General features: G+C 40.9%; 2 long non-coding RNA genes across 2 annotated transcripts; both read left to right on the top strand.

The window, feature by feature from the left end:
• Positions 1-3112: 3112 nt before the first annotated feature.
• LOC131220556 (uncharacterized) lies at positions 3113-4836 on the top strand. Its single transcript, XR_009158679.1, has 2 exons — positions 3113-3464; positions 4430-4836. It is a non-coding gene; the product is annotated as an uncharacterized LOC131220556 (long non-coding RNA).
• An 11447-nt stretch (positions 4837-16283) lies between these two features.
• LOC131220555 (uncharacterized) lies at positions 16284-19523 on the top strand. Its single transcript, XR_009158678.1, has 2 exons — positions 16284-16567; positions 19278-19523. It is a non-coding gene; the product is annotated as an uncharacterized LOC131220555 (long non-coding RNA).
• The last annotated feature ends 6042 nt before the right edge of the window (positions 19524-25565 follow it).

Genomic DNA, 25565 nt, shown 5'->3' with positions numbered 1-25565 from the left:
TTTCAAAAAAGAAATATAAAGAAGAAGAAGAAGAATAGAAAACCAACCTTCAATTCATCAAGAAACGGTGAAAGATTTCAAAAAGAAAAAAAAAGAAGACGGAGAAGGGAAATGAAAGAATTCAATTCCCACAAACGCATGTAATAAAAATAAGCAGAGAAGAGAATTATAACAGAGAATTATGAAAGATGGTAAGAAAGAAAGAAGAAAGAAAAAAGAAAGAGGAGAAAGTGCAGAGAAACCTTACCCCTTTCAATGGCTCTTGTCTGAAAATGCAGAGCTCTCTCTCAGCGGGCGCGGCTTGAGTCAATTAAACGGATTCGGATTAGAGACCCGGATCCACCGGGGTGGGTATATTCCCTGACTATGGGCCCACCGTGATATATTTGTATTAAATCTCCTCTGTCCGTCCGTCTTTAAAGATTATTTAAAGTCAATATCCCGAAGATGAAGTAAATCCAAATCTTAAATGGACAATCTTTAAAGTCAATATCCCGAAGATGAAGTAAATCCAAATCTTAAATGGACCACGAGAGAGAGAGAGAGAGAGAGAGAGAGAGAGAGAGGGAGGGATGGCGGCAAGGGCAGAGGGACAGATAGAGAGAGGGCAGAGGGAGGGCGCGGCGAGGGCGGAGGGAGAGATAGAGGGAGGGCAGATTTTGGGAGAGGGAGATTGGGCGTGACTTCTTTTGAGCGTGCGCCCAATTTTAGAATACATTTAGGTCGGTGCACTGTGGGCCTCGCCATAATGTACATGTTTCATCCATTCCGTTCATACATTTTTAAAGATCATTTTAGTGCTTGATACAAAAATTGATAGCGATATAAATCCTAAATGGGCGACACCACAAGACAAAAATAATGAATGGATATTCACAATTAAAATCCTCCTAAGACCCATTGTACAGTTTATTTGACATCCAATCTATTGATTTGGTCATAAAGACCCAGATGAAGGGAAAAAATAAATATCAGCTTGATCTAAAACTTTTATGGGCCCCAAAACGTTTTTAATGGTCAAAATTCATTCAACACTATTTCCTATAATGTGGTCAACTTGAGATCGAGATATAATCATTTTTTTTATCATATAATAAAATGATATATAAAAATAGATGGACGGTATGGATGATACACATACATCATGGTGGGCCCTACAGAGCACTGACCACCAACCAATGGGTGGTGTTAAGGGGAGTAGTCAATCCGTTCCTATGATTTATTCATACCGTCCATATATTTTTATATATCCCGTAGGGCCGACCATGATTTATTCATTTTACCCACTCCATCCATCCATTTTAACATATAATTTTGGAGAAAAGAGACCCAATAGTCCATACTCAATACATACATAAGGATATTTAAGGATGACACATGTGAGTTCTGGGCCACTCATGTAGATCACCATATAATGTCTATCATACCCCAAAATCAGTTTGATACATTCATCAGGTGGGCCACACATTTACGCTGAATATGGAACATCCATCATCTTTTCTCTAACCATCTAAAAACCACTGCCAGCATTCAGTTAGTGAAAATTCTCCAACACTCAGTAATTGTAAACAGCAACAATAACATACAAAGCAAGCCGAAATGTAACAACAAATATACAAAAAAATGCTAATGTATATAGATAATCTAAACAGATTCACAAAATACCTTAACAAATTTCAACAATCTAATAAATAAAATACATCCGATGCAAATAATGCATGTTGAAATGAAATAGAAATAATCAATTTGATCCAAGTGGGACACACATAATGGATGGGCTGGATTCGTGAACCATATAAAAATCCTCCTAAGACCCACTGTACTGTTTATTTGACATCCAATATGTTGATTAGGTCATACAAGGCCAGATGAAGGGGAAAAACAAAAATCAGTTTAATCCAAAACTTTTATGGCCTCAAAATGTTTTTTAATGGTAGACGCTCATTCAACACTGTTTCCTGGAATGTGGTCCACTTAAGATTTGGATATATCTCATTTTTGGTTTCATACTATAAGATGATCTTTAAAAATAAATAGACGACATGGATTAAACAATCATGGTAGTGCTCACAAAAGTTTTGGTTCAAGCTTATATATATTTTTTCACTTCATCCAAATTTTTACACCTGATATATCAATAGGTTAGATGTCAAATAACCATTATAGTGGGCCCTAGGAGGTTTTTAACAGTGGACATTCAATCAAAAAAAATTTCATGGTGTGGTCCACCTGAGATTTATATCTATCTCATTTTCGGGATTAAGTCATAAAATTATCTTTTAAAATGGATGGACGGCGTGAATAAAACACATACATCGTGGTGGGGTCCACATTGCATCGACTACTAGCAACCTGGCTAGTGGCAGCGTAACTAGCCAAACCACGTACGTTTCTGAATGGAAGCGGATTACGTATAGCGTAACTCGGTACCCTAAGCGTACTGAGTAAATCCTGTGGGGCCCACCATGATTTATTCATTTATATACTATCCCACTCTTTTCTATGGTGCGTCCACTTGAACTTTGGATCTGCCCCGTCAGTCAGATGCACCATTCCATGGTGGGCCACGAGCTTAAAAATAAAGTCAATCCATGACTTGGGTGGGCCCCACCACATACTATAGTTGAGAGGGTTACCCTCCAATTAAAACATTCATAATCATTTATTGGGCCCACCTAGATGTGGTTCATAGATCCAGCCCATTCATTATGTGTGTCCCACTTGGATGAGGAGTTAGACCAAGTTTCATACACATCCAAAACTCATGTGGGCCCCACCAAATGCTTTTATATATTTTAGGGATGTCTTCGCATAGTTTTAGATGCTATGGCTCACTTGAGTTTGGTATATGGCTGAATTTTGGACTTAAAGGGGACACATCAAATGCATGGTGTTAATGTTGTACATGTATCATAGTGGGGCGCATGCAGATTAACCTTACGAGAAGTTCCTATGAGGTGATCTTATAGTACCATTTCACTATTTAGATAACTTTTTCATGGGTGTTACTCTAACCGTGTAGGGCCCACCTTGATATATTTTATGTATATCGACACCGTGCATTTACTCTATTTTACTTATCTGCAGGCTCTACTGGTAAATATAATCTTTTCAAAGCAGTTTTTATACGGTGGACGTTATAAAGCATCTTCCCAACGTCCCCATCATGGGAAGACACAGAATGTAGGCCGCGATGGACGCTGAAAGACGGTTGGTGGGGCCCACCGTCGTCTGTCTGACATCCACCCCGTCCCTCACTTGTGGAAGCTCAGTCTATGATGTGATGATGATCAAGAGTAATCAAGCGTATACAGACTCGAGTGGGTCACTGGAAACAGTGCGGATGAGGCGCGCACCGTTGAAATCTTCTTCGACTCACCAAAGGTTTAGATCAGGTTTTTAATTCCTCTGTTGGTTAATCCTAGCTGTAATCAACTTGGATGGGCCCCTAGAAGGTTTTAACGGTGAGTGTCCTTCTCTACGTTGTCCGCCGGGTGGCCCACTTGAATTTTTTTTTATCCTATTCATTTTTGAGGTCTCGTTGGAACACGAGCCGTCTAAACAGGGAGGCGGATTAGCTGGTGTGAAAACGTGTCGTGAGCTCCGAGTTGGGACGCGGATTCCCTGCGAAAGTTACGTGGCCCCAAAATGATGTGTTTACTGTATCCACACCGTTTTTAGAGCATGAGTCGAAAAATAATTATATCCAAATATCAATGGTCCACCGTTAAAATATTAGTAGTCCACCATGACGTTTATTTTCTATCCAATCTGTTCATAAGGTCACAAAAGACCTAAATGAAAAAGGAAAAAAGTCATATTGATACAAAACTTATGTGGCCCCCAAGAGGGTTTCAATGGTAGACATTCAATCCCCTACTTCTTTTTGTTGTGTGGTCTACTTGATCTTTAGATCTGTTTTATTTTTTGGTTAAAACCTTACAAAGAGCTCGCAAAATGTACGGACGGTTTGGATATAACACATACTTCATGATAGTTCCCACGGAACTTTCTGACATCAACACATCAGCTATATGGCAGCCAATCCGCTTCCAAGTGGATGGAACGTGCTCTGATAGAAATCATGGGAAATCGGATTTGCTACTCCCCCTGTCACAGCCAATGGCTGGTGGTCGGTGCTCTACGCGCCCTATCAAGATATATGTGTTTCATCCATGCCGTTATTTATACTTGATTAATGAATTTGATGAAAGATGCAACAATTGCCTCGCACACAAGCATATTGGTTGGAATCACATCCCCCATATTCAGGGAGGTGTGATCCATTTGAATCGTAGGTCTAGTTCATTTTTGGACTTAGGGTTTAGTACTACTGAGGGTAGAACCTGATAAACTAACGTAAGTGTTGTAGAGGATTCTGATTTTTAATGAATATTTTATTTATTATTATTTATTTATTTATTTTCAGGGATTCCATTATCCAAACGGGAAGGCAGATCATCGGGGATAGACAACGTCACCGGCCTCATACCCATCATAGACGTCCTTACCCGCGTCCTCCCTCTCCTTACAGTAACCCTCCAGTCTCCCCAGTAGGCTTAGAGTACTCCTGGCAGTCCACTTAATATAAACCAATTCCACTGGATATGGAACTCTAGTAAGGACGTGGTTTTTGTACCTCTCTCTCTCTCTCTGTCTATCTGTGTGTGTGACACTGTAAGATGTGGCCATCATATGGTTAATATTAAGTTCATTAGATGGTTAATATTAAGAGAAAAACTTTGATATTCTGCAAGAGTGATGGATGGCATACATGAACTTGTTACTTTATATTTGCATGTGGAATGAGAAATCAAGTTATACAGTTCAAATTATGGGTCCTAGTTTAGATGTGTCATGAACCAAGAATTACTCTTATTTGGTTATCCAACCATCAGATTGGTGGACACTTATTGAATAAAAAATGGAAAATGATCAACTATTATATCTCAGCAATATATATATATATATATATATATATATATATATATATATCAGCAAACAAGGTCCATGAGTTATTCAACCAATATAGCAAAAGTTTCCAAAGAGTTTGTCTTGAGCTATGGGTCATTATGATTAATGGTTCAAATCTTGTGAGAAAGGGTACATTGCCTAATGTTACATCGTTTAACATGTGGCAGTTGTAGATTGTGTAAGTGCTTTGACTGCCTTCACACGAGGCGGACAATGATCCTAATAATCATAGCGAGAATTTTGAGAACCAGGCTACTACTCTTTCTTCTTCTTTACCAAAAAAAAAAAGCACGGTACATATAGAGGCAAAATTCGGGCAGCCCAGAGAGTAAAAATCCCTCTAGATTCCCTATCATATCATTCTACCAGAAAATACTACAGGCCAGGTAGGGTCCTTGATCTCTCTGAGATGACCCAACCCCAACCTGTTCATAAAGAGAATCATCCAAACTGCTCGAAAGCCCCTGGAATGTTGAGATTTACTGCCTATTCTGGCCAGAGCATCCGCTACCTCATTTACTTTCCAAGGAGAGTAAGTTATCTTTTTTCTTTTTTTCTTTTTTTGAATTATTTATTATTTATTTTAAAGAACTGACTATTTCATTGAACAAACCAAGTGTACATCCATTCGGGCTGGCCCTAGCAAAAAGAAAAGGGCCACACCTATCATATGTAAGGGGAATGTAAAGCCTAAAACAAAAAGGACCGAGCATGCATCGGGGCAGAAACAGGCCCAACTAGGAAGTAACCGCCTGAGGAGGAAAAGGGGCAAAAGCTTAGGAACCCCTCCAAGACTGCCCAAATCAGCCGGATCAACCCACACCCATCCTTGGCTTACCTGTCCTCAATAGCCCCACATTCGCCTTATCAAGGAGGATGGAGCCCCTAATCGTTGGGGGGGAGGGAATGGCAGGAGAGGAACATCGAGTCCGGGCCACCCCCACTACTAACTTGGCTAGGCCATCATTGACCGAGTTGCCTTCACGGTAAGTATGAATGAATCCGGTGTTAAGGGACTGAGCTAACCGGGAGATGGAGGCAATGTGGTGCTAAAGGCTCCATTTGCAAGAGCAGGAGGGAGAAGAGACAGCTTGGAAAATGAGACGAGAGTTGGTTTCTACTATAATGTTAGAGAGGATCATGTCGGCGCAGATGGCCAGCCCATCTACTATAGCCTAGGCCTCGGCGACGTTGTTGGAAACAGTCCCATATCTATTGTGGAAGACAAAAATCAGGTTCCCAAGGTGGTCCCTACAAACACCACCCACACTTGGATTGCCCTTAGCTGAACCATCCACATTGAGCTTCAACCATCCCCTGCAAGGCTTAGCCCATTTGATGACGAGAGGCGGGGAGTTAGGGAGGGGCTGACCGTAGGACATACCAAGAGCTCTAATAATGTGGAGCTCTCTAGGGGAAATATCAATAAGGCTCGGGAGGAGCGACCCAATCTCATTCATCCAATGAGAAATCCTGCAAATCATCTGCACCTCTGAAAATTTGGAATGCTCAAACCTGGCTGCATTTCTCCCCAGCCAGATTTCCCAAAGGATGAGAGGCAGGGCCATACCTCGAAGGAGCTGCCATCTAGATGATTTCTTGGTGATCAAACTCCACTGAAGAATCCGCTGAGCAATGGATTGACCTTCGATGAGAGGCACGTGGAGCAACTTGGCAAAGTGGGCCCAGACCTTGAAGGCAATAGTGTAAGTTATATGAATGTCAATTCCTCTCTGAACAGAGCAAGTATGGTTCCACCAATACCAGAAAATCAATTTGGGCTGCCTAACCTGATTTAGGATATCTACCACAACCTTAAAGTCACTCCCCACGCAAATTTTGGAAAACCTGTGATAAATGAACTTGGATAATCCATCAACCAAAGGTGTGAGCCTCCGCCAAAACATTCATACCCGGTAAATAGCCATTAGCAAAAACAAAAAGAGAACTAAGCTACTTGGTTGGCCATCGCTGCTAGGCTGAACAAAGTGTTTCCTACTTTAGAATGTTGGAGTTCCTGCTCATATCTCACACCACTATAATGTATTCTCGTGGCACAACAAGATCAGATAAACCCTAGGCATTAGAAATTCATATATAATACTAGCATCATTCTGTATTCAAGGAAGATAAAACAATCACAATAAACAAAATAACCAATAAATGAATCACATGAAACATAAGATATTTAACATGAAAAATCCTTGTGGGAAAAAAACTACGGCATAAAGTGATAGAGATCTACTATAATCAAAACCTTAGAGTTTACACCACTTACTTTCTACGATTATAAAAGAACCTGATCTCTCCTTGCAATACACAACTCTAAGAAAACCCTAGTCCCTTGGGAAAATTCATTTCTGAGCTCTTACAAATATCTAGAACCTTCTTAGCTCGCAAAACCTTTGCCCTTAGATAGATAACAGTAGTTTGTATTAAGTCTTAATAGCAATCAGACTTAAATACCCTGATTTTGGCTAATCTGCGTAGCCAGTTCAGTCAGACTGAACCAAACCGGCTCACATGTTTTCGGTCGAACTGGAAACGTATAAATCTTCATAGCATGCAAACTAAGAATCCACCCAATTTTTTGTGGGACCGAAAATGGATCCAATCAAACTGAGATAGTATTTCTCTACACAATAGATTGGCAAAATCCAAGGTATCTTGCACAACACGACAGAACAAGGGCCATTTGTCCAAGGCTGATTCATAGCAAAAAACATAGCACTCGTACAAGAGCTCTTCTGGGACATTAATAGGAAGGTGCGTGGGGGAAAGGTTATCGTCAAGCTCAATATGGAGAAGGCATACAATAGAATGGACCGGGGTTTCCTCAAAGAGATTCTATGAAGATTCAACTTTGGTCAAAAGTGGGTTAATCTGGTGGAGAAATGTTGGGCTAATGTTGGTTCTCCGTGAGCTGGTGAACGAAGAGGCATGTGGTTTTTTCAAGTTGTCACGTGGTCTGCATTAAGGGGACCTAATTGTAATGGCAATCTGTAGCCTAGACACGAAGTTCTTTTACATGATTTTGTGGTGGGAAGGTTCTGCATCTGATGCTCAGGTATTCAGATGTGCACTAACGTTAGAATTGTCTTATTGTTCTTGACGGTACTTCCTAAACATTTATCTCGCATAATTTAACGAAGAATTGCAATGAGGACATTTTATTAATGGAAACAACATCTTTCATGTAGGCACATGCTACATCATGGATGTAGGGCACGCACATTCTTTGGGGTTGGCACCATACCAAGGTGTTCGGTATTGAGATGTACACTAACGTTAGTATTTTCTTAACTTTCAAACACTTACTGTTTATAGTATGTTAAAAATTACTCTTCTTTTGTTTGATTTACCTACCTATCATTGGATTCATGTGGGAGAAAACTCTTACCATCTATCCATTCTCATTTATAAAAATGAGTTTCTGCCTCGAGTACACCCAGAGATATAGACTCTTCCTCAACTTAAGAATATGTCTCACATTAGTCAAGATACGCTCCATGCCATAAAATATCTCGTTGCCCATAAACACCTGAATACCATCGCACTCATTATAACTGGCAAACCAACTCCTATGGGAGTTATGTGATATGAAGTGCTTATATATAAAATCCATTCTCCGTTGAAGTACATGGATTTTGATGAGGTCAGTACGTCACTACCACTTGCCTCCTCATTAGATTTCGCAATGTTAGCTTTCCTAGAAGAATTCTCTAATTTCTCTTTCTCAAACTTACGATTTTAACAATCCTTCATATGCCCTATCATGCCACAATTCTAGCACTTCAACTTACCTTTGCTATTCCCCTTAGAGTTGGATCTTAATCACAAAGATCCATTGTCCCGCTCAGGGGAGTTTAATCGATACGGCTGATTAGTAGCATGGGAGCCTTCCATGTGCACTGAATCAGGTGTGTGATGATGTCCCTTGCTGGTAGAGGTGGGCATTGAGTCGAGTCGGACCGGATTAGGTCCAACTCGACTTGGTCCGAAACTTTCAATGGCCTGACCCGAACTCGATCCGATCCGGGATCGAGTCCAGGTCCTCTAACTCGATTCGATCCATCGCATTATTGGCCTGACCCGAACTGAGTACGACTTGGTTAGGGAAACCAAGTTGGATTGGGTTGGGTACTGTTCAGATCGAATCCTCTAAAAGAGTTTCAATGGTAGACGTTCAACCCCCACTGCTTTTTACAGTGTGGTCCACTTGATCTTTAGATCTATCTTATTTTTCAACTCAAGCCTTAAGACGAGCCCGCCAAATGGATGGATGGTTTGGATATAACAGATACCTTATGATGGGACCCACTATGACATCAATACACCAGCTGACATGGTGCGTGGTACACCTGCCAGTCTGCTTACGTACAAACGTTGAAGGTGTTATTGCTTAACCTCCCATTAAAACATTTATGATCATTTTTTGGGCCCATCGAGGTGTGATTCACAAATCTAAACCATCCATTATGTGTGTTCCACTTGGATGAGGGGTCAAACCAAGTTTTAGATGCATCCAAATTTTAGGTGGGCCCCACTAACTGCTTTTATATGTTTTAGGAATGTCTTCACATGATTTTAGATGGTATGGCCCACCTGAGTTCCGTATGCAGCTGATTTTTGGGATATCCTATAATTTAAAGGGGACCCATCAAATGCACGGTGTTGATGTTCGACAAACATCATAGTGGGCCCACACAACTCAACCTCCTGGGAAGTTCCCATGTGCTCGACGGCATAGAACCTTTTCCCTGTCTCTGTGTCAGAGCTCGGTGCTCGATGCACCTCGAGCCTTGAGCACAGCTGCACAAAGGAGGGATTGACTACTCCCCTACCACCAGCTAATGGCTAATAGTCGATGCTCTGTGGACCCCACCATGATGTCTTTATTTCATCCATGTCATCCATCTATTTTTCTAGATCATTTTATGGTATTAAACTAAAAATGAGGTATATCCCAATCTCAAGTGGGATCGGTTCGGATTGACCACTAATCCGAACTCGATCCAATGTACCATCAGATCTGAGTGGTCCTACTTGATCTGCACCGATCCAAGCCTTCAGTTCAGATCGAGTCGAATCCGCTAGATCGAGTTGGATTCTACCCAGCTCTACCTGCTAGGCGATCAGATCTTTTGACTGGCCTAGTTTGGTGCTTTAAAGCTTGCTAACCCATTGTCATATTCTATATGGGAATTGAGGAAACCATTGGCCCTGGTCTGTGTCTTACATTATGTTGTGCCATTGGCAGTGTTCCGCATAATCGCTGGATTCCTTTGGTCATTCCTTCAGCATTCGCATTTGGAGGCCAGGGTCACACAAATTTCTGCACTGATGCGTTAACTAGGACAGCCTTGTGCATTGTTTTCCATGCAAATATTACAATTTTTGGTGGGAGGAACTTATCTAGGCCCACTTTGCCCATTGGAGTTTCGATCGATGCTGTCTACTTCCATTCCATGCCGATTTTAGCGAAAATTTATCTGAGGCCGTTAGATCCCATATTAGATTATCTTCTTTGTTTGACAATGCAACAACACCCGCTGTAATGGTCTTGAGGGCTGCTGCTGGGATAAGGTTGTGAATTTCAGATAGACTCCAACTGTCAGTTTGGGGGTTCAAGTCCCTCACAATGGCGTCCATCATTTGTTGCAGTATTGGGCCCACAGTAGCTCCAGCTAACATTCCTACTCCCGATCAATTCTGGTTCCAAAAACTGACTTTTCCCTCTTAGGAGCCATCTGGAGTGTTGGATGGCAAATGGTAATGATCTGTACATGTCCTTCCATGCACATGAGTTTGCTGTGCTATTCACTCCTTTGTTGGTTATGAATTTCTGAAGATATTTAGCTGAGATGAGTTTAGCCCAAAGAGACTTGCCTTGCAGCAGGTGCCACCCCATTTTGACTGTAAATGCTCGCATGATTTCTTCCAAACTCCTAATTCCTAGTCCTCCCTCATGGACTAGAGTGCATATCCTCGACCACCTAACCTAATGCCTCTTATTTCTGCCGTCCGAACTGCCCTAAAAAAAAATTAGCAAACGCTTTTTCCATCATTTTGCAAACAGTTTTTGGAATGTTAATTGCGGACAGAATGTGAATGGGTATGTTTGTTAACACGTGCTTGATCAAAACTAGCTTCGCTGCTGAATTAAGGAGCTTGGCCTTCCAACCTTCAATCCTGCTAGGGATCTTCTGGATGAGCTACAGTAAAAGCGGACTTCGGATCTTGCCTTTTGTGAGAGGGACACTTAGGTACATGCTTGGGAGTGATGCTTGTCTGAACCCTATTAGGTGGCTCACTCTTTGCACTTTTCCTTTCAATTTTTCTTTAGGGTGATGAAAGAAGTTTTGGATGCATTGACCTTCTATCCTGATGCATCTTCATATTCACCTACAAGTCTGAGAAGCGCATGCACGGTGGATAGCCTGCCATTTAAGAATAATATAGCATCACCAGCGAAAAGAAGATAGGTGATCCTAGGGCAATTTTGGGGGAGTTTGAATGCTTGACAGGTCCCTGATGTAACAATCTGTGGATGCCCCTACTAAGAACTTCAGCTGCAAGTATGAATATAGACGGCGATAATGGGTCTCCCTATCTTAGACCTCTGCTTGATTGAAAAAATCCAAAAGCTCTCCCATTAATCAAGATGGAAAATCAGATTCCTTTCCAGCATTGCTGCATTTGAAGAATCCATCGCTGATCAAAACCAAAAAAATTATGGGTTTATTTTATGAAAAATAAATCCAATGCCTTCATCAACTTCAAACGATAAAAGACGATAGTTGAAAGATAGTTATGAGGAAATGTGAAAGTGTTGAGAACAGATAACCGTGGTGAATTCACTTCTAGAGAATTTAATCATTTTTATAACGATGAAGGGATCGTAAGGTACAATATAATGCGCCACACACCAGAGTAGATATGGTGTGGCTGAGCAGATGAATCAGACTCTTTTAGAAAGGGCCTGATGCATGATGAGCAATGTTGGGTTAGGTAAGGAAATGTGGACTTAAGCCGTTAATACGACTTATTGCTTGGTAAATCAGTCCCCTTCTATGGCTATTGATTGTAAAATTATACAGGAAGTAGGGAGTGATCAGTAGGTAGACTACTCGGGACTGTGAGTAATTGTTAGTGATAATTGTTTTCACGTACCATAAGTTGAGAAAGATAAGCTAAATAAATGGCTAGCTAAAAAGTATGTCTTTGTCAGCTATAGTAATGACGTGAAGGGGTACAAGGTATATGATTGGGTCACATGAAAAATTATCCTTAATTGTAACATTAAATTCAACGAAAAATCCTTATTCCATAAGGATGATCACAAGGAAGTTGAAAAGTTAGTTGTGAACATTTAGATAGACAAAGATGAGACATGTATTGATACTAAGACACAAATAAAAGAATAGGAGCAAGTGGAGCAGCCACCTATGAAAAGGAATCCACCAAGGGATCGCAGGCTACACATTTTCCCTTATTATAGATGAGGGAGATCCGTCTATTTTTTAGGAGGCACTTAACGATGTAGATGCCAAAAAGCAGAAAGCAATAATGCATAATGAGATGGACTCCCTGTACAAGATTAAGACACGTGAGTTGGTGGAGCTTCCCATCGACCATAAAGCGATCAAGTGCAAGTAAATCTTCAAGAAGAAACATGATATGTACAAGGAAAGGTTAGTAGTGAAGAGATATGCCCAGAAAGAAGGTGTTAACTTCACTAAGATATTTACGCCTGTGGTGAAGTAAGTATCTATCAGATTTGTATTGACGTTGTTTGCCCAATACAATCTTTAGCTGGAACAAATGAATGTGAAGACTGCTTTCCTATATGGGGAATTGGAAGAGCAGATTTATATGAAGTAATCAGAAGGATTCGAAACACAAGGTGTAGAGAACAAGGTTTACAAGTTGAAGAGGTCGTTGTAAGGCCTAAAACAACCGCCTAATGTATAAGAAATTTGATTCTTTTATGATGAGTCTAAGGTTTACCAGGAGTGAGTATGATCATTGTGTCTATTATAAGACGTTGAATGATGAAAAATTATTCATCTTTGTATTGTATATTGATGGCATGCTTATCGCCAGTCAGAGCATGTCTGAGATCGACATATGAAGGCTTAGCTATCAGGGACATTTTAGATGAATGATTTGAGGGTTACAAATAGGATTCTCGGCATTAACATACACAAAGATAGGAAGATGAGAAAGTTATGGTTATCTTAGGCAAAATGCCTTGAGAATGTATTGGGAAAGTATGGGATGGATTAAACAAAGTCGGTCAACGTTCCTCACATAGCTCATTTTAGGCTTTCTTATAAGTAGTGTCATGAAATAGAGGAAGAAAATAGGCTATATTTTGTGAGCCATATTCAAGCGCAGTTGGCAACTAGATGTATGTCATGATCTGTACGAGACCATATATTTGAAATGCGGTGGGTGATGTTATCAGATATATATCTAACCATGATAGGCAACACTAGGAGGCAGTAAAATGGCTACTTCAATATATTCAAGGTATGCATGACTACGTCTTGACATTCGAAAAATTAAGAAATAAGTTAATACACTATGTGGATTCAGATTACGTGGGCAGTGTGGACAATAAAAGGCCAACTTTTGATTATAAGTTTATGTTAGCGAATAGAGCAATCAAGTGGATGTGGAAGCTTCAATTTATGATGGTTCTTTCCATAACCAAAGCTAAGTATATGACAGTGAAAGAAGCATTTAAGGAAGTAGTTTGGTTTAAGGGAATAATAAATTAGTTCGGGATTTAGCAGGAAGTCTTGTCAGTTAATTATGATAGCGAAAACACGATCAGTTTGGCAAGGAACTCAGTTTAACATTCTAAACTAAACATATTGATGTGTATCATCATTTTATCTGACAGATGATTGAGGAACGCAAAGTGGTCCTCGAGAAGATACACATAAGTGTGAATTCAACGGACATGTGTACAGAGGTGGTTCCTACAGAGAAGTTAAGTTCTGTATAACTTCTCTGTGTTTGGCAAAGATTGAGTGAAGACAACGTGTGCACGAGAAGAGATGATTATAGAGCTATAATGGAGACAAAGTAGAGGTGGAGTTTTGAGCATGGCCTATTACAGCATGAAGATTAGAGTTATGGTGGAGATTGTTGAAAATCGAATGACTCAAATCTTACTGAAATAAGGGCCTTTAATTGGTCAACAGTTTGGTCGACCGATCAAAGGAGATCAAATTAAATAATTTTTTTGGGCAAAATTCTTTGGATAGTTTTGGTTGACTCGACCGGTCAAAGGAAGGATTTCGACCAGTCGACTCAACAGATCGATGTGTTGTATAATGTGAGCGGTTTTGTATGAATTGTTTCTAATTTTGTTTTTATTTTTGTTTTTGCTTAAATAGGAGGGTGTAAATGAGATAAGGGTTAGTGCGAGCAAGCTTACAGATTTGAGAGAGTTTTGGAGAGAAGAAAATCTTGGGTTTTCTTCTTGGGGCTTTGATCAATAAGATTCTATCTCTTGTATCTTTTTTATTCATAGTACTTCCTTGCTTCATGCTATGGTATTTTTTCGCAAGGGGTTTTCCATGTAAATTTGGATTGCTCTCTGTTAAATTTGTTTGTGCGAATACGATTACTTTGCTTGATTATGCTTTGTATGCTTCCGTGGGTCCTAACAAATCAATTGTAAAGTAGGGGAAGTATTGTTCACAATCCTAACAATTGTTTTAGTATCCCACATTCACCATGAGACCCATCATGTAATGGGTTTAAATCATCCATACAATGTGTCAGATCAAATCGTCATAAAGTATTTTATCATACTTTCTAATCTTTAAAAATTCTAAAGGTTTGACAAAATAGTCTACTTCTCTGGCTTATGGGTGTGGGTATGTCCTATGGTGTGGGAAAAACCACTTTCTACTTGTCTAGTTTTAAAGGTTTGGCTTGGGTTATGAGCTTCTTGTTTTTTATTTTTTATTTTTTGTCTTTTACTTTTAGAGCTTTGTCCCTTCTTTTTATTTTATTTTATTTATTTATTATTTTATTCATGTTCTTTTCTGTCTTTGCCTGAGTAAGTAATAAGAGAGTTAAACTTTTCTTTTCCTTTTGAGCTTTGCACTAATCTCCTACCTGTTTCAAATTAACATGCGTCCATGTGCGTGCATGGCAGGGTCTCCACACGTATTTGGGGAAAGAAAAAAAAAAAGAAGATAAAAAGAAAAGAAAAGGTGATGCTAATCTTGGAAAAGCTGGAGGAAGGCTCCCGTGGTCGTCTATTTGCTTGGGGAATTTGACCATACTAACCTTAAAGTTTGGTCAAATTAACTCGGGAGGTACTACGTTCCAAATATTCCTGAGAGTGACCTTTCGACATCATTTGGATATTGTTTCGGAAGAAAATGTCCCTATCCTTGTTTCAGAAGTCGTACAGTCATGGAGTGAATAAGTAGTTACCTTCTGTTTTAACCTCCGAGAAAGTGACGGATTAGCTACTCCCCCTGCCACCAGCCATGGGTGAATGTAACCATGATATATGTGTTCCATCTATTCCGTTCATCTGTTTTTACAGATCATTTTAGGGCTTCATCCCAAAACTGAGACGAATATAAATCTAAGGTGGACCACAACATAGGAAAACAATAGTGATTGGATATCCACCATTAAAATCCTCCTGAGGTCCACTGTACTGTTTATTTGACATCCAATCTGTTGATTAGGTCGTCTAGACACAGATAAAGGGAAAAAACAAATATCAACTTGATCCAAAACTTTTATGGCCCCCAAAAAAGCTTTTAATGGTCTACGACACTCATTCAACATTGTTTCTTGTAATGTGGTCCACTTGAGATTGGGATATACCTCATTTTTGGTCTCATACCATAAAATGATCTAGAAAAATATATGGACGACATGGATGAAACACATACATGGTGGTGGGGCCCACAGACCACCGAGCACCAGCCATTGGCTGGTGGCAGGGGGAGTAACCAATCCGTCACTTTCTTGGGAGTTGAAACAGAAGATAACTACTTCTACACTCTAAGACTATACAACTTCTTAACTAAGGACTGGGGCATTTTTGTTCAAAAAAATATCCAAAAGTTGTCAGGAGGCCACTCTTGGGACACATAGAATGTTTTACCTCCCAAGGTGTTTTGACGAACCTCAGTATGGTCAAATTCCCAGTCGCTTGTAGCAGTCCACGATCATTTGAGAAGAGAGACTTTGACTTGGACTACTGTTCCGGCAGAAAACAGGGGCCATTCATTAGTCACAGTCCTTGCAATATCAGGCTAACCACCCGACTTTCTCTCACGCATGGCCCCACACAATTAGTGCACCGACTTGGCTTTTAGACCGTGGCAAAGAGACGTGTTGAAGTGTGTAAGGATGGTGAAGACCTGAGTTGTATCCTCCATTTATATGTAAGCACGCATATGAAACAGGAAGAAAAGAAAAGTAGAGAAAATGGTGAAGCTATTTCACAGAGCTCTGCGTGCTTGTATACTAATCCTAGTATTGCTTGGATCACGGTCTTTTATGGTAGAATGAAGGAGTACGAACTTCTATTCTCCTCTTCAAGGTATATGTCCATCTATCTTCCCATTTTGATTACTTCTCTCATCATGAGCAATTAAAAGGTCTTGGCACATTAGATTATTATTATTATTATCATTATCATTATTATTATTGATTTAAAAGAAATAGCTCAACCATGTATAAATATTCAACAAAATTTACAACCTAGAGATTTGGATGGGCACCCCAAAAAGATCAGCAACCTCGCCTATCTTATCCTCGAGATAAATGGGTGCTCAAGAAAATCCAAAAGAAGGAACACTGCCCAAGTAAAACAGAAAAACCGTTTAACCCTTTCAAGTTACACCAATCCTTGCTAGAGATCTCTGATCCATTGAAGTGCCACGAATTGGGTGATCCACGACTACCCATCCTAACTAGAGCATCCATAATTGCATTCCCTTCACGCAATAAATGAAATATCTTGAAGCGCATGGATCGCCTAAGATGGAGTAAGGATCCAAGGTGATATCATATGCTAAAGGGAATGGCCCCTTCAGGGTTAGAAGCCACCTCCGCAATCACAGTAGAATCTATCTCTACAATCATGATTGACAACCCCAAAGTCTTATACATCGCCAAACCATCAACGAATGCTTGGGCTTTGCAGTGGTATTTGAGACCCGGCCATAGGAGTTGTGGAAGGTGAAGATAACTTTCCCCATTATAATTTATAGCAGGTTGCGGATAATTTCATGGTCAAGAAGGACCATAAAAGGCCTAATCAGAGATGGAGATAATCCAGACTGTCAAAACTTAAAACGAACGTATCTCGCAAACTAGAATGAGTTATCGGATGTACCATATATGATTTTGGGTAGGACGAGCTACTTTAGCCACCCAACTCCACTATGCCAGGTTGTCCATGCCAAATTTGCGAGATTCCATCAGATTGACAATCAAAATCCCTGTTTATTTTCGTTTTTACTATTTGTAGTAAATTTTAGTTTGATTATAACTCTTCACACGTTGGGCTTTAAGAGTTGTGTCCAACATGAAAATTGCTTAGAGAAATTAGGGTAACGTCATGGCTCAGCCAAATAGGACACTATTTTTGGCCAAAAACCATGCACACTTGTAGGAATTACAACCGACTATAAATAGTAAGTTAAATATTTATAGTTACTCACAATTTTTAGGAGTTTTAGTTGTAGTTAAAATTTCAAAACTTCTCCCAAAGGTTTGTAGCCTTATTTGAAGAGTTGTAATCTTGTTTTTGATCATCAATAAAATTATTTTGAATTTTTAAAAATTATTTTCTATTTTTCTTCTTTTCCTCATGGATTCAAAGTATCTCTCCGAGGAGTCCAGAGAATTTCTGTGGATTCGGAACAATTATCCCCCGAAGAAGACGGTGCTTGACCTCAACATGTCCTTCCCTATGTCACGATAGTTCTTATAGATTCCTCCACGCACACCTTCCTTGGGCTATACCTCTAGCAAACCCACTCTGGCCTAGACCAGTTAATGACACGCCAGGTCTCTTCCTTCCTGGGCTCAAGGCCTGATGGGGACTGGACTGATAGCTGGTCCGTAGGGGACTGAACAGCTTGCATATCCTGGCGCATTATAACATGAATGGTGTACTTCACACTAACCTGTACTTATATGGCCCATGGTTAATGGATCCTAACTGTTCATCTGATGGAAACCACATTTAATGGGCAGTTGACAAAAAAAGGATCACACATCAGTTTATTCTATCCTTTTGATTGGTTTCTGAAAATAAATGGACACAAAGAAAACCCAACAGGGGTCCAAAATGATAACTATTCATGATGAGATGGGTAGGATTAACATATTATAAATCAATAAATAAATAAATAAAAACTTAGGTAATTGTCCATCAAATGTTGCTCATCATATCAATGGCTTGGATCGTTCAAGCATGGTTTCAAATTGTAGAAAATAGATGCACCGTAACCGTATAATTGAACCATTAGCATCGAGTATTTTATGAAGATAATACTACCATTCACGTTCCTATGCATTAATAACCTATCAATCCTTAACTAAGTTCATTTAATCGGCAGAACGCACCAATCAAACAGCTAAGATTGTCGGATCACCACAATTCTGAGGCTGTGACCTGTCAACTTGCTAGCCTACCATATCAACGGCTCCAGATGGCCATTGACATGTGCAACCTGCGTGGTCGAGATATTGGAGAATCTCAATCACCAATCAGGATGAAACAGGCTCGACGTACAAAGTTCCAGAATTCAGTGGTTGAAATGGCCTGATTGGGACAACCCTAGGCCCACCTACTCATTCATCGAACTTACCTACCCTGCTGAATGGTACGGCAGGAAATTCTAAGGCCCAGATCTGGGCTACTTATTTAGTGGGCCTCAAATGAAGGCTGAGGTCAGCATATTATTGCCATAGATCATGTAGATGAATCTCTAGATAAAAGGAAACTAATGTGGTACGGTGCTGGGTCACGCATGTGTGAGCTCATCTAAATATGGTCCTACATATGCCCATGTGTAGAAACAGCAAAAGGGCATTTAGGGTTAGTTATTCAGACCGGTTTAGAAGTAGAATTTGAGGGCACTTAGTCCCCTTAATATATATATATATATATATTTCTGTGAAAAAAAAAAAAAAGTTGGGTAGAAACAGCGGATTAGTAAAACTCATATATGAGGTCATTTTCCAGGAGGTTTTATTTTATTTATTTATTTTTTATTATTATTTTTTTTTTTTTTCAGGGATTGCACTACGTAGACGCGAAATGGAGCTCTCCGCTAATAAAGTACGGGTCGACAGTCCAAGGAGAAATCCGAGCAAAAGTCAATTTTATACCCCACCACCAGGCACAGGCACAAGATTCTAAGCATATATACGATACTTGTACCGTTCCGTGTCTTGAATCCATACGCCAAGACAAGGCATCGCATGGCACCGTATAACCATTTTTATGTACGTTTTTTAAATAAATGAAGGACGTTGGAATATTCGAAAAGAAATAATGCTCCCCTAAAGTATATGTATTTTTTGTTGGTTTGATCTGTTCATGCAGGTGGGGCCCATGTCATGCCCCTTACGCCTTACCACCCTTCCTAATGTTCTCTAACCCCATCTTCTCAACGAAGAGGGTTCCAAGTGGTTTGCATACTGATTAGCTCAGCACACAAAGTTCACCTTGATTTATGTATTTTATACACTTTTTTCATCCATTTTATCAATAGGATAATTTGAGGGCTTGAGCCCAAAATTGAAGAATATCCAAATTTCAAATGGACCACACCACAGGAAACAATGTGAATTAAATGTTTACTGTTGAAAATTTTTTAGCGGCCATAGACATTTTGGATCAATTAAGCCTATATTTCTGTTTTCTCTTTATCCATGTCCATGTGATCTTAAGAACAGGTTAGATGACAAATAAACATCACTGTGGGTCCTAGCAGGTAAGCTCTACGGTGGAAATCATTACTTCCACGGTTTCCAGTGGTATGATCCACTTGAGCTTTGGATATGCTTTAATTTTGGACTCAACCCTTAAAGTAAGCTGAAAAAAAATCGATGGATGGCATAGATATAGATCACATACATTTATGGTGGGCCCAACTGAGTTTACAATCCGATTTCTCCCTTAACGGACTGCGGTATCCATACTTTGGAAGGTCTTGTGGGTCCATTTGGTTGTACCAAACCATCATGAAATTTTATAATATTTGGTGCAACCAAACATCCTGAACCTTTATCTTCCACAAATATGAAACATCCGAGGTTTGCTAATTCCATACGTGTGCAGCCTTGTGCATTGTTACGCAGGCACGAAGGTAGATATGGAATACGTGTGTAGGACCTGAGCTTTTCATCAGTCGGGTACACTGTTTACAACTTCATCCCTAAAACTTGGCCATTCCACGGATGGGACACAGCATACAAAATAAATGGGTGACAATAGGAAAAACAAGTTTTTAACCATCAGTTCGCACTGTATGTTGTGGCCCACTTGAGCAGTGAAACGTCCTAAATTTTACGTCAGAAGATCTAAACAGAAAAGTCCACCCAACAGAAAGCTAGGATCTCACATCGTGCTCTGTATTTGCACGAGTGTGCATGCACGTATTGAATAAAAGAAAACGTGTGTTGATCTTATTCTTAAAGCTGGAGGAAGACTATTGACCAGGACTTTTAACGCGCATACTTTTGACTTGGACTACAATGTAGGGAGAAAAAATAGGGCCTTTCAGTACTATTCAATCACTCTAGTACACATCTTGGCCCAAAATCAGCCTATCTACACATAAAGTGGGCCATGCATGTATGTGTAGACCTTGGAAAGTCAATCATACTTTTATATCCGTCCAATTTTCTCTTACAAGTGTGTACCATCCAATTATTGGACCAGTCAGATTCATGTTCACATTATATATACTAACCTGATAAACTGGTTGGATCTCCCACAATGGTCCATGTTGACACGTCTAACCCAAAGAAAAACCCTCAATTTCATGCCATGGAGTAGGTAGAGATGGGAAATGCATTCCTTTATATATGTCGCATGATGGATGGGCGAGGAATAATATTGGAAGGGAGAAAAAAAATACCTAGTAGGAAAAATCGAGAAGCTATTTCAAAGGGCTTTGGGTGCTCGCATTCTTGTCCTAGTAGTATTGCTGGGAACATGGTCTCTTATGGTAGAATCAAGGAGCGCATGCTTCCATCCTCCTCTCCAAGGTACAGACACATATTTCCATTTTGAAATTGCTACTCTTTCATCTTCTTCAAACTTTTTGATGGGAGGCTTGCTGTCAGATCTCGGTCAGAGGAACTGGGCCTTTGGATTAGTTGCTGTGCTTCTAGCGTGAACAATTATAGGTCCTGGTGCATTATAAATTGAAGGGTGTTCTTACATGTGAATTGCCATGAAAAATTCAGCCAAGCATCTCCATGACATTATTCCTTTTTTTTTTTTTTTTTCTAACATCATTTCATCTTTGATGAATAGATAGGCCTGATTTTTCATCAATGCATGGTATCTATAAAATGGGAACCACCCAATTGATGGCTTGGATCTCATGTTATTTTTATATTGAGGAACTGAAGAATGGTCTATGCATCAATTATGGATATTCAACACAATAATTATAAGGTGTACTTGACTGAGAAGACATTTCCAATGGCTCAATGTCACCAACGGGAATCTTGATCTTCCACACTCCACAATTTTAGGAGAACCTTCAATGGGACTAGAGTTTTCTCTCTTGTGCTGGTGATGGTATCAAGACATCCATTTATAGGAAAGAGGGCTGAAGAAGCTTACTCATCACACTTTTCTTCTCTAGAGTTTTCACATCGTAGATTTCTATATCTGACTTAATAATCATGTATAGAGACCACACTTCAAGCGTCCCGCCTCAAACCTATTTACAATTATCACAACTATAATGGGGCCTATAGAATCATTCAATCTGAATAATCCAACAATCAAATCTAAATCGATGATCATGTGCGGCCCACCTGATAAAGTCTTACATCTCAAACAAATTTTCCAGTTTGACACATGGGTTTGACATGTAGAGGGCACCCGTGAACCCAATTAAGGTCCATAGACCTCTCATTGGTGATTGAGGTTCGCTGAAACCACATTGCCGTTTCATGCACTCCCACATGTACCAACTTGTCACAAGTGTGAATCATCCAATGTGTCACACATGTGCCATCCTAGCACTTGGCATGAATATCCAATCTGGACCATCAAGTGCAGGTTTAGTACGTGTGGGCTCATTTGAATCACAAAACTAATATCTTACTACGAAGTTCTTTCTTCAGGTACCGCATTGCATGAACGTAGAAGGGAGCTCGTGGCTGCTATAGAACCTTACCGGACTCACCGGACTCCTTCCCCTCCTTTCATGAATTCGACTCACTCTTCGAAGAAGCCTTCGCCTCCTCACAAGACTCCATAGACAAACCAGACTAGTTAGGATATGATACTTGTACTATTCCATGCATGGCTTCTTTTTTTTCCGGAAAAGAGGCTTTCATTTCTTAAGAACAAGATTTACAGAAGGTGAAATGCATCACCCAAGATTCAGGCTTCCCCTGACAAAAAGGAAAGGAAAGCCTATCGTATGGAACAAATTAAAACCCGACGTCAGAGTATAAGAAACACTATACATGATCCGTCACCCTGACGGCCCCTAACCCTGCACTATCTAGCACCACCCACCCTCTGATATCATGAGAAAGATCCCTTAAGGAGTGGAACAACCTATTTTCCTGAGAAGTGCAACCAAGACGAGCAAGGCCATCAGCCGGACCGTTACCTTCTCTAAGGATGTGAGTGAAGCGAAATGACCCCTTGTAGTTAAGGCTAGTGATCCGGGCCATCCAGTGGACCCATCGCCATCCCACCTGAGAAACATGGTTAAGCGCATTTACAACCATCTTGGAATCTGATTCTACCCTAACCTTCCATAGGCCCATTTGAACACAAATGGAAAGACCGTCATAGACTGCCGCAAATTCAACATTATTATTTGTGCCTAACCCGTACCCATGTGAAAAGGCAAAGATGAAATTGCTGTCATCTCATCTGCATATGCCACCACCTCAAGACCTCCCCAAGTTGTTTAAGGCTTATCCGTCCACATTTAACTTGACCCAACCGCTCTCTGGTCTACCCCACTTTACAATCTCAACCTTTTTGGCTGGTTGGGGGGCCACCGGGATATGGAGATTTCTCAGTTGAAGATTAGCCACCCAGGAGGATGATCGGCTCCCATTATAGACCCTCCCCAGCCACCAGTTGGTGCGTTTGATAACTCCACCAATGCTCAGCTTCATGTCCTCATATCTAGTTGCATTCCGCTCCTTCCATATTTCCCAACACAGGAATAAAGGACTTAAGGCCTGGACCTAAAGCAAGTATGCACCAATGGATGTTCCCCACCATTGGGTCAGCCTTTCCAGTGGAGAGTTATGATTGGCCAGACTGATCCCAAAAATGTTGCTAAAATGGCCCCAAACGACGTTAGCTAGCTAACTCAAGATGAAAAGGTGAGCAAGAGATTCTAACTGCGGATGCATGATATTCCTGGGGCAGCACTCACAGCGAGACACTAAACAAACACCCTTCTTCTAGACCCTACCATCCACTGGAATCGCACCTGCCAACAATCTCCACATGAAAACGGACAACTTGGGGGGTATTTGAGGGTGCCACACCCACCTCGACCAGCATCATCTCAGCCCATACAAACGGATCATGTCCCAAGCCGACTTAACAGAGAAATTCCCAGAAGAGGTTAGCGCCCAATACCACACATCCCCGTCGTCTGTTGTGTACAAACCGCTCTAGAAGATGTGGAGGAGAACATCCTGCGGCAAGAAGGAGAGGATGGAGGAGGGGGAAAATGGGCCTTGTCTACCAAGAAAGTCACCCACCTTCATGTTTCGAACTTGGACAGGGATCTGGGCAGGGGCTCTATCGAGCAGGGGACCTATCCCTGTCCAATCAACCTCCCAAATATTACAGTCCCCACTTCCAATAAGGCATCGAGCCTTCTCAGCCAGGAGAGGAAGCAACGTCTGAATACTTCTCCAAATTCGGGAGGACGTGGAAGAGGAAGGCGTGGTCCGAGACTAAATGTTCGAAGCAAGCGGATCCCCAAATTTCACCCTCATGAAGGTCGCCCAGAGACTCTTGCTCTTGCCGTAGGAGAGAGCCCAAGCCATCTTTAAACACAATGCCACCATCATGTCCTGAAGCCTTCTTATCCCTATCCCTCCCTCATCAGTCAGGGAGGCAATCTTCCTCCAACTAATCCAGTGGAGGTTCTTTATGCCATTAGCCCAGCCCTAGAAAAAAATCAGTGAAGCACTTCTCCATCTCAAACAGATACTTGAGAGGAATGGGCGTAGCCGCCATCGTGTGGATTGGGATACTCCCTAAAACATGCTTGATTAGCACCATGCGACCAACCTGCAAAAGGATTCTGGCATTTCAGCCGTTAACCCTTGCAACAATTCTCTCAATGAGTGGTTTGAAAATGCCCTTGGCTGGTCTACCAATTGAAATAGGGACACCTAGGTAGAGGGCTCCAGGTGGAGCTTTTGACATATTCAGTCTGCTTGTAATCTGTCTGACTCTACCAGGAGGTAACTTAGAGGAACAAAAGAAATAGCTCTTCGCAAGGTTGATTCTCTGGCCTGAAACTTGTTGGTACGTGTTAAGGAAGTCGTTGATCGCTACAAGGGAAGCCACAATGCCATTGCTGAAGAGTAAAGTGTTATCCGCATGTAGCAGATGGGTGATGAGTGGGCAGCCTGATTTGAGTTTGATGGGCTGATAGAGGCCCTGGCTGTACAATGATTTAATGCCCCGGCTAAAAAAGTCCGCTGCTAAAATGAATAGACTCGGGGACAGTGGGTCTCCTTGCTTAAGGCGGTGCGAAGATTTGAAATACCCTTTTACCTTCCCATTAACAAGAACGGAGAACCAACAATTATTCCAACATTTCTCCAACAGGTCAACCCATCTCCTACTGAAGCCAAAGCAGAAGAGAACCTGTTTGAGGAAGGACCAATTGACCCTGTCGTACGCTTTTTCCATGTCTAGTTTAATGGCAATATTGCCACCATGCACCTTCCTGTTTAAATCCCTGAAGACCTCCTAGGCTAGCGCAATATTTTCCGCAATATTCCGGCCTTGAATGAACACACCCTGTTCTGCTGAGATTAGCTTATGGAGGACTGTGGCTAACCTGACTGTGATAACCTTAGAGAAAATTTTGTAGATGTAATTGCAGAGACTTATCGGCCTGAAGTGATCAAAGGACGCACGAGCGGCTGACTTGGGGATGAGGCAAATCAGAGTGGATGTAAAAGCTATCAGGATATCTCCCCCTTTAAACAGATAAATTGTGGCTTGGTGAATATCGGAAGCAACAATCTGCCAGCAGCCCCTGAAGAAGGAACCCCCAAAACCATCTGGGCCAGGGGCACCGTCAGGAGGCAAAGAGAACACTGCCTGCCTGACC

This window comes from Magnolia sinica, chromosome 12, assembly GCF_029962835.1.
Source record: "Magnolia sinica isolate HGM2019 chromosome 12, MsV1, whole genome shotgun sequence".
Lineage (NCBI taxonomy): Eukaryota > Viridiplantae > Streptophyta > Magnoliopsida > Magnoliales > Magnoliaceae > Magnolia > Magnolia sinica.
Note: the sequence above shows the minus strand (reverse complement) of the source record. Positions and strands in the feature narration are given on the sequence as shown.